Source organism: Lactuca virosa, chromosome 6 (genome assembly GCF_052849685.1).
Source record: "Lactuca virosa cultivar CGN04683 chromosome 6, Lactuca_virosa_CGN04683_v6, whole genome shotgun sequence".
In the NCBI taxonomy this organism is placed as follows: Eukaryota; Viridiplantae; Streptophyta; class Magnoliopsida; order Asterales; family Asteraceae; genus Lactuca; species Lactuca virosa.
Window position 1 is genome coordinate 110,363,260 of NC_136431.1, and position 11,047 is coordinate 110,374,306.

At 45.8% G+C, this 11,047-nt stretch overlaps 1 long non-coding RNA gene across 1 annotated transcript; it reads right to left on the reverse strand.

Moving 5' to 3' along the window:
- Positions 1-9,832: 9,832 nt before the first annotated feature.
- Positions 9,833-10,813, reverse strand: LOC145121171 (uncharacterized). Its single transcript, XR_013714520.1, has 2 exons — positions 10,595-10,813; positions 9,833-10,522 (listed from the first exon to the last, which is right to left on the reverse strand). It is a non-coding gene; the product is annotated as an uncharacterized LOC145121171 (long non-coding RNA).
- Positions 10,814-11,047: the final 234 nt, after the last annotated feature.

An 11,047-nucleotide genomic window follows, 5' to 3' on the forward strand; every position in this document is an offset into this window, starting at 1 on the left:
GGCCCTCAACTCGTATCTGGAATGCTCCCGAGTCCTCAGTATGAGTCTGGAATGCCTACCGGGCCCTCAACTCATATCTGGAATACTCTAGGGTTTGTTGGCTACCGCACGGAGCAGTACAACCTCAACCCATCCCACATAACATATCAACATATAACATAACTACCGAGCATGCAATAATCATATAACATCATAGGTAGTCCTACAGATCTACCCAACTGGCATAGCCATTAGCATGAAACACTAACTCATACTCAACATCTAACACTGCTAGGATAACATATCCAATGGGTCGGCCTTGGTGCCTTAGACCCCTTAGTATAGTGAGGATAACTCACCTGGCATTGCTGAAGTCCCGCGGATAAAACCCAGCTGCTGGTTGACAAATTCCCGAACTGTCAATATCAAACAACACCCAATTAATAATTGGGTTCCAAGCCCAAAGTCCAACTCATACTACAAAACCCAATAGTCAAGTAATAGGCCAAAGCCCAACACATGGCCTAATTTTCACAATTGGGCCCATCCCTTCATATGGGCCTTACCCCTTAGGCCCAACCATCTCTCTTGGTCCAAACACTTGGCATATTAATGACCCAATCTCTCATAATCATGAAGGTCCAGTTATGGCCCATCTATGGCCCAATTTTCTAAATTGGGTCAAAGTCCTCACATGGGCCTTATCCTAAAGCCCATCTACTTATTTTGGTCCATTAACTTGTTCTTGGATAGCCCATCAATAGTCCAATCGCCAAAGCCCACTAGGAAGGCCCAAAACAAGGCCCAAATGAGATTAGGGCTTTCACATCAAAAGTCCAATCGCCAAAGCCCACTAGGAAGGTCCAAACCCAATCTAGGGTTTTCCAACCCAATACTAGCCCATTAGTCAATTGGTTGGGCTTTTAGGTCATATTGGGCATTATTGCCCCATTAGGGTTCCATTGGGTCCATTGGGGTCTCTTTGGGCCCTTTAGGGTTTCTTTTGGCCCATTAGGATTTAGTAGTCCCTTGTCCAAACATCCAAACGAGTCACAAACCAACCAAGGCACACCGCCACCCGACACGGCGGCCGGTGGCGGCAGCCACCACCTCACGGTGGTGGTTAGGGTTTCTTTTCACTATTCAATATCTCATTAAAGTTTACAACGCAAAATCCGAAAATGAACATACACCAAGCTAAGCTAAACACACACACACAGCCACCACCACGCGGTGGCTGGAGGTGGCAGAACAGCAAAGGCGGCGGTAACCACCATGGTTGGCAGCCATGGTGGTCTTCCATGGTTTCCGGCCGAACAAACATCTTTATAGCAGACTCTCTAGTGGCAAAATCACACCCACACACTTGATCAGAAAAATAACCCAACCACCCACCTGGTGGTTCTGGCAGCAGCAACACAAGAGACCACTGCTACGGTTTACGGCGGAAACAGCTGCAACAACGGCGTCGGCGACGGCTGGGCAAAAGGGACGGAGAAGGCACGACCGAGAGTGGAAGTACACAGCCCCGAAGTCGTCTTCAGCGGCTTCGTCCTTGTCAGCAGCACCGGCGACTGCAGTGTAACACCCATAAAATTCAAGCCAAATTTAAACTTTTTAATACATTTTAAAACCATTAAGTTATTACAGTTTGTTTTCAAAATGGTTCAGACGTCAGAGTATCCCCAGAATCAATCAGGAAAATATGAGGAGGTGCACGATCACGCCTCCGCCTTCCCGCAATCATCAGAAGTGCCTGAAACAAATCAACAACTGTAAGCCCGTAACTTAGTGAGTTTCCCCAAAATACCAACGCCATACAAACATAACCATATCATATAACCAATACATAACAGCATGCATAATGAGTCATCAGCCTGACTGGACCACCTCACAGGCCTTCAGTCTATCTGGACTGCTCTTTGAGCCTTCGGCACGTCTGGACCGCCACGCAGGGCCTACAGCCTATCCGGACCGCTCGCCGGGTATGTTGGCCTACAACACAAAGTAGGACCGCCTCAACCCAACCCCCAATCAAACAAACATGTGCACGTAAATATCATACGCTAGCTCATTTCATATAACAGTCAAACTGATCTAACAGATCACCAATCATAGCAACATCCCAATAATCGGAATACAGACCTAACCGGTCATTAACATAGCATCATCCTATAACCAGGACAATCATGTGCACATAGACATCATATAACACTAGCATGTATATATATAACAGTCAAACCGATCTAACAAATCACAAAGCATAGAAACAATCCTATAACCAAGATATCGACCTAACAGGTCACTAACATAGCATCATCCTATATACCAGGATACCGACCCAACCGGGTCACTAAAGCATAACATATCACCATCCTAACTACCAGGATATAAATCAATAAGCATAACATGCAATAATCTGAATACCATCCATAAAAGGCCGGCCTTGGTGCCTTAGACCCTGTTGATATAGTGAGGGGAACTCACCTGGCACTGCTGAAGTCCTGCCGATAAAACTCTAGCTGCTGGTTGACAGATTCCCGAACTGTCAACATCAAACAACACCCAATTAATAATTGGGTTCCAAGCCCAAAGTCCAACTCACACACTAAAGGCTCAATAGTCAAGTAATGGGCCACAGCCCAACATATGGCCCAAATTTCCAAATTGGGCCCACACCCTCATATGGGCCTTAACCTAAGCCCATCAACATATTCTAGTCCTTATGATTATTCTTGGATGGCCCATTAATAATCCAATTACCAAAGCCCAATCGAAAGGCCCAACTCACGGCCCAAGTGAAATTAGGGTTTCACATAAAATGACGATTAGGGTTAAGTGTTTCTTACTTAACCCATTAAGGGCTTAATCCATTAAGTCCCTTACTCTACTAGATCAATGATATGGAGAAGTTGGGCTTAATACACACTCCAATCTCAACGGCCCAATGGTGGGTCCAATAAGTCTAAGGCCCAATTACTCACAATTAGGGTTTTCTAAACCCTAATTAAGGTTTTTCACCCAAACATGGCCCAATAGGCCCAAAACTAATCCTTAAGCCCATTAGGGTTTTGCTAGGTCAATTAGGGTTTGCTAGTGGGGCACCAGCCACTACCACCTCGGGTAGTGGTGGTCAATGGCGGCTCACGACGGCGGCCACCACCTCACGGTGGTGGTTTAGTTCATTTTCATTATTCCAAATTCAAATTACATTTTACAAGGCTAAATCTCAAATAACCACACACACACACTAAACTAATCTAAACATACAAACACACAGCTACCTAGTGGTGGCCGGCGGTGCCTCGATGGCGGCAGCCACCACCTCACGGTGGTGGCGGTGGTTGATCTTGATCTTTTTCCGGCGGCAAGACACTCAAACAAAATAACACAGCCACATACGCTGAAATCTTTGCCCGAAATGGAAGCACAGCCACCCACCGGTGGCGTTGGCGGCGACGGAACCTCCGGGGAGGCGGCAGCAGCGCTAGAAAAGCAGCAACAGTGGCAGTGGTGATGTTAGCCACCACCTTATGGTGGTGGCGGTGGTCTTCTTTGGTCCTCAGCTGATCGACCGGACTCACCCACTCGCAGTCACGAGCTGGATGCCGAACTACGCCCATCTCAACCACCTCGGCGGCAGGTAACGACCGAAATCACCAAAACGGAGACCCAAGGCCACCCGTCAATCCCCTGTCGACGTGAACGACACCAATCACCAAAAAGAATGAAGAGAAGGGAGTAGATGGGTGGCGGGATTCATATCGAGAGATTCCGATCCACACTTGACGTGCATAATGGCGAACACAGCGCTGTTACGGGAGGAGAGCAACGACAGCCGGCTGCCGGCTTCATTGTGTTGCATTTCATCGCTGGTAGCAGCTTCGCCGGCGATGTGGCTGACAACGGTGGCTAGGGATGAGGGCGATAAGGTGGCGATGGTTGGAGGCATTCCAAGGGTTTTGGCGGCTGAGGAAATCACGATCTAGGGTTAGGTTTATGAAATGCCACAAGAGGGACGGGATACGTGGGGTTAAAGTCCCGCTCCAAGCAAATCTTTGCACAATTGACGAGTTTGGTCCCTCCCCATGAGACTCTTTTCAAATCTAATTCAATATTTACCCTTCCCACCCTTGCTCACGGAATTTCTTTCATATCTAGTCCCACAGTTACAATTCAGCCCCTCCTCACAAATTATTCTTCAAATAAACCCCATATGTTACCTTTTAAACCCTGGCTTTCAAAATTCTTTACAATGGAGTCCAGAATTACCATTTAGCCCTTGCTTCTCATAATATATCCATCTTAAGGCCCGATAATTTACCATGTGGTCCTTACCTTCATAAATACTTACAAGACTAATCCGGAACTGACACTTTTAAATCCCCGACTTCTAAAATTGTAATAATTAGCCCTTCGAGACCATCCTTGATATATAATTATTTATTTTAGGGCTACCGTTCGTTCATAAATTTCATCTATTTAATTATTTAACGAACGAGGTGTTACAACTCTCCCACACTTAAATTTGATTTCGTCCTCGAAATCGTTTCTTCTCATTCCTTACATGCCAACAACTTGAACTACAATCCCGAGCATAACCCTAGCCTTTCCAAGGCAAACGTACCCAACCGTCGCAGGGTTCTAAAACTTAAAATAAACGAATCCCTTACAATATGATCACATTTACTCGATCCAAAACCTGAAGTCTCGTGATTGTCTGGCTCTCTGACAGACCTCTCATACCAAATCATTATTGTTGAGCCCAGTCCGCTTGTCTCTCATCTAACTATTCAACTCCTGAAATCTGGGGGTTCCAACATCGAGATACTTCTCATACACCTGAAGACCCAATTTGTCAATACCGCCCTAATCACGGAAACTGTCTGAACACTGATCTGCCTGAAGCAGTATGTTGCCCCATGGCTGCTTTCCAAAATCTACCGATACCTCCCTGGTCTCAATTCGTTCACCAATCATCTGACCTATCGGGCTCCGGCCTGGTCGCGGAGCTAAAGGACTCCCACATAGTTGCCTCACACGACCTCCGAACGAAATCCTTCCTTGGAACTAGTTGCCACTAGTTATCATGCCACTGCGGCTCTAACAACCTCCTGATCCAACCGATCGGATCCATGCGTCAAATCCCGTCGTTACCAAATCCACGGTTAAAAAGGAATTGCTACATGACTAATGGTAGCCTTACATCACAAGCAATATTAAGCAATCTATTGCTTTCTTGACCTCATAACTATAGTGACGTTCCTACAGTCTTATCACTAGCTTAACCAGGTCTAATCCGGTTCCCAGAACCTGGACGACAGAACATTCTAATTCCAAGCCTTCCTAGAACTGACGGATACCCATTCAGATCTACTCCCGGTCACCTAACTGGAGTATTACCTGATCCAAACAGATTAATCCCATGAGACACTCCGAACTGATGAGATCACCAAGATCCACTGTACTCTATCCGATTTCTAATAACAACTTCCGATCAACCCAAAATATACCGGAGTCTTCAGCCTACTCCAGCAACACGTTCGATACTTGGGAACAGACCTACTGATTGATATAGCATAACAACATACTCAATACCCGCATATACATCTACAAACACATACAGAGTCTTCAGCATGACTGGACCGCCTCACTAGGCCTTCAGTCATTTGGACCACTCTAAACTGTTGAACATCTCCTTGGACCACCCTCTGGTGATCTTTCCCATGCAGACTGTTCTCACCCGCATAGGTTTCCGAACTCCCGATCCATTTCGTGGACTCTAACCCCGGCGTAACCCTAGGCCTCATGTCGATCGTCCATCCTCTCGGAAATCCGTGGTCTGTTCCCTGACCTGCGTGTCTACCGCATATGCTAATAACCCGCACACCTGTGCTGAATGTACTGCCGAGTCCTGGCAGCCATCAAAACCCTCAACCTATCAATCCAAAACCTTCAGAGTCGAGCACACCCTCGGCCGAATACTCGAACCGAACACAATTCATGACTAGAACTCCAACCTGGTTTCCCGACTTCTGCTATCAATCACCAGGAAAACGTGATACACATGCTCAGGAGTTTTACCGAACTCCCAATTCACACAACCCACAAACCAAACAGCCACTTAGGTTGTCTTCCTTCATGACAATGATGCGAAACTTATCCTATTTCCAAAACCAATCCTGCCTCTATATCACTGGACAATTCTCCCCCACTTAGATTCGACTAAGTCTTCACAATACATGAAAATTGGAGAATTTCCAATCTTTCTCACTACCAACGATCGATCCAAATACAACCAACTCTTACCAATTAGTGCTCCATTACCAACCAATCCCTAGTGATCACACACTTCTACCAACTAGCTGAACACTTTCTGAATCCCAGGGACACCAACAGTCCCCAATGCTCGAATGATCCCACTCCCAAATCTTAAAGTCCAAAGATAGATACTCCAACTAATGTCTCAACAACGAGCTACTTCCCTTGGTGCTTTCCTCTGCCAATCAATAATGCTTACTAAAACCACTGAATCCTGACAATGCTGAATAACCATCATGTGGGACCCTGTCGGCAGACCTCCCATATAATACCCTTCTTCCCAAGGTGCTCCAACAAATCTCCCGCTCTCGGCTCTAGAAATCATATCATTCAGGGCCTCGCACCCTGACTCACTCACCAACTCAATCATCCACAGCTGACCTGCAGTAGCTGAAACAACCTTTGCCCTAAACCAGGCTACAACCACTCCCAAGACATAGTCTACAATCCCGAAAGTGCAATAGATCGCACAATCAGTCCTTACCGTCCGATACAAGAGATCCAATGTGAAATGGACCTCCAAAATACTTATGCCACATCGACCCACCTGCGTTTACCCGCGCTAAACCACTGTCGCCAATCCTAGCGACCAACTAACCCCGAGTTAGAATACAACCTGATCCTGGTGTCACAAGCCTGCTTAATCCTTCGAGCTCGTAAACTGAAAGGGCACAATCCTTGCCCTAGAAAACGACATTCCAATCCTATCAATAAACCATTTTTAATTCTAGTTGCATAACTCCAGCTGAACACAATCATTACTCCTTTCCGGAGTCCTCACGACTCACATTCCGGCCTCGAGCAAAACCCCCGAGCCTCAAATCTAGAAACTAAGGTGTTATCCTCTCCCGCTCACCCGCGGAAATATAACGAGTACAAATTGTCTTCCTGATCCCAGATAACTGTAGCCCTGTGCTCATCAGAATATGTCCCAGTAACAAGTCCCGGTACTGAAAAGCTCGACCAGCTCTTCCCCCTACCGCCATTACAACTGTTGAAGCTGTTGCGGCAGCCGTCTCAACAATGGCTACATAGCGCTCATCAAGGTATTCAACCATGGCGGTCTTGATAGACCCAAACATCTCCGGAATCTGACCCCGGACAAATCTCGATCACCTCCTCCCGGATGATCTCACCGACACGATCCACTGACAATGCTGGCCTATCCTGGCTGCCAGCTCCCGATCCTAACTCGAATCCGCTCTCAAGACGTCTCGTAACCACCATTCTGGTAACACACCAGAAAGGTCTCTGATAACCCATATAATGACAAAGAGCCAATTCCCAACCAAACCCTAGGGGTTGTGACTTCCTTGCTACGCGTATGGGTCCTGTGCTTTCAGTAGTACGGGCCCATACTACCTTCCACACCTACCCATATTTGTCTCAAGTATCATCACAATGCCCTAACAATATACATAAACATAGCGAGCTCTCAATCCTCACTCCTAGAGGAATGCTAAATATCTCATAACTGGCCTCCCGGCCTCACACACCCACCCATCCATGAAACTTCCACCAACCCTGCAGCACTAGTGTATGCCAGCCATACATAACGCTGGACCCCATAGACTTTTGAATATTCGATCCTACCCTAAGCCCTAATCAATAAGAATAGAACATAAGGCCAAATCAAACATTCTCAGGCTATAAGATCTTAATTATATACAGCCGTGATGCATACACAAGTAACTACAGTAATGATGTCAATCTCATATAAGGAAATCCTAGGCTAGTAGGCATCATGCAATCAGGCAATGCTATCATGCAATTCCTGAAGATTCCTAGCCTAGTACTAGCATGCTGTTCTAACATATCACATAATCAAATAACTGTATGGTATTTTGGGGTCTACTTACTGGCTCTGGCTGATCGTACACCCTGCATCCTCCTTTACTTATTTTGAAAACCATTTTAAAATTCATTTTAAAATCCTTTCCTTGATTTGAGAGTGGATTCACACGAGTGTTCCTCCAATTCACTCAAACCAAGGCTCTGATACCAACTTGTAACACCCATAAAATTCAAGCCAAATTTAAACTTTTTAATACATTTTAAAACCATTAAGTTATTACAGTTTGTTTTCAAAATGGTTCAGACATCAGAGTATCCCCAGAATCAATAATGAAAATATGAGGAGGTGCACGATCACGCCTTCGCCTTCCCGCAATCATCAGAAGTGCCTGAAACAAATCAACAACTGTAAGCCCGAAGCTTAGTGAGTTTCCCTAAAATACCAACGCCATACAAACATAACCATATCATATAACCAATACAGAACAACATTCATAATGAGTCATCAGCCTGACTGGACCGCCTCACAGGCCTTCAGTCTATCTGGACTGCTCTTCGAGCCTTCAGCACGTCTGGACCGCCACGTAGGGCCTACAGCCTATCCGGACCGCTTGCCGGGTATGTTGGCCTACAACATAAAGCAGGACCGCCTCAACCCAACCCCCAATCAAACAAACATGTGCACGTAAATATCATACGCTAGCTCATTTCATATAACAGTCAAACCGATCTAACAAATCACCAATCATAGCAACATCCCAATAACCGGGATACAGACCTAACCAGTCACTAACATAACATCATCCTATAACCAGGACAATCATGTGCACATAGACATCATATAACACTAGCATGTATATATATATATATATATATATATATATATATATATATATATATATATATATATATATATATATATATATATATATATATATATATATATATATATATATATATATAACAGTCAAACCGATCTAACAGATCACAAAGCATAGCAACAATCCTATAACCAGGATATCGACCTAACAAGTCACTAACATAGCATCATCCTATATACCAGGATACCGACCCAACCGGGTCACTAAAGCATAGCATATCACCATCCTAACTACCAGGATATAAATCAGTAAGCATAACATGCAATAATCCGAATACCATCCATAAAGGGTCGGCCTTGGTGCCTTAGACCCTGTTGATATAGTGAGGAGAACTCACCTGGCACTGCTGAAGTCCCGCCGATAAAACTCTAGCTGCTGGTTGACAGATTCCCGAACTGTCAACATCAGACAACACCCAATTAATAATTGGGTTCCAAGCCCAAAGTCCAACTCACACACTAAAGGCTCAATAGTCAAGTAATGGGCCACAGCCCAACATATGGCCTAATTTTCCAAATTGGGCCCACACCCTCATATGGGCCTTAACCTAAGCCCATCAACATATTCTAGTCCTTATGATTATTCTTGGATGGCCCATTAATAATCCAATTACCAAAGCCCAATCGAAAGGCCCAACTCACGTCCGAAGTGAAATTAGGGTTTCACATAAAATGACGATTAAGGTTAAGTGTTTCTTACTTAACCCATTAAGGGCTTAATCCATTAAGTCCCTTACTCTACTAGATCAATGATATGGAGAAGTTGGGCTTAATACACACTCCAATCTCAACGGCCCAATGGTGGGTCCATTAAGTCTAAGGCCCAATTACTCACAATTAGGGTTTTCTAAACCCTAATTAGGGTTTTTCACCCAAACATGGCCCAATAGGCCCAAAACTAATCCTTAAGCCCATTAGGGTTTTGCTAGGTCAATTAGGGTTTGCTATTGGGGCACCACCCACTACCACCTCGGGAAGTGGTGGTCAATGGCGGCTCACGACGGCGGCCACCACCTCACGGTGGTGGTTTAATTCATTTTCATTATTCCAAATTCAAATTACATTTTACAAGGCTAAATCTCAAATAACCACACACACACACACACTAAACTAATCTAAACATACAAACACACAGCCACCTAGTGGTGGCCGGCGGTGGCTCGATGGCGGCAGCCACCACCTCACGGTGGTGGCGGTGGTTGATCTTGATCTTTTTTCGGCGGCAAGACACTCAAACAAAATAACACAGCCACATATACTGAAATCTTTGCCCGAAATGGAAGCACAGCCACCCACCGATGGCGTTGGCGGCGACGGAACCTCCGGGGAGGCGGCAGCAGCGCTAGAAAAGCAGCAGCAGTGGCAGTGGTGATGTTAGCCACCACCTTATGGTGGTGGCGGTGGTCTTCTTTGGTCCTCAGCCGATCGACCGGACTCACCCACTCGCAGTCACGAGTTGGACGTCGAACTACGCCCATCTCAACCACCTCGGCGGCAGGTAACGACCGAAATCACCAAAACGGAGACCCAAGGCCACCCGTCAATCCCCTGTCGACGTGAACGACACCAATCACCAAAAAGAATGAAGAGAAGGGAGTAGATGGGTGGCGGGATTCATACCGAGAGATTCCGATCCACACTTGACGTGCATAATGGCGAACACAGCGCTGTTACCGTAGGAGAGCAGCGACAGCCGACTGCCGGCTTCATTGTGTTGCATTTCATCGCTGGTAGCAGCTTCGCCGGCGATGTGGCTGACAACGGTGGCTAGGGATGAGGGCGATAAGGTGGCTATGGTTGGAGGTGTTCCAAGGGTTGTGGCGGCTGAGGAAATCACGATCTAGGGTTAGGTTTATGAAATGCCACAAGAGGGACGGGATACGTGGGGTTAAAGTCCCGCTCCAAGCAAATCTTTGCACAATTGACGAGTTTGGTCCCTCCCCATGAGACTCTTTTCAAATTTAATTCAATATTTACCCTTCCCACCCTTACTCACGGAATTTCTTTCATATCTAGTCCCACAGTTACAATTCATTCCCTCCTCACAAATTATTCTTCAAATAAACCCCATAT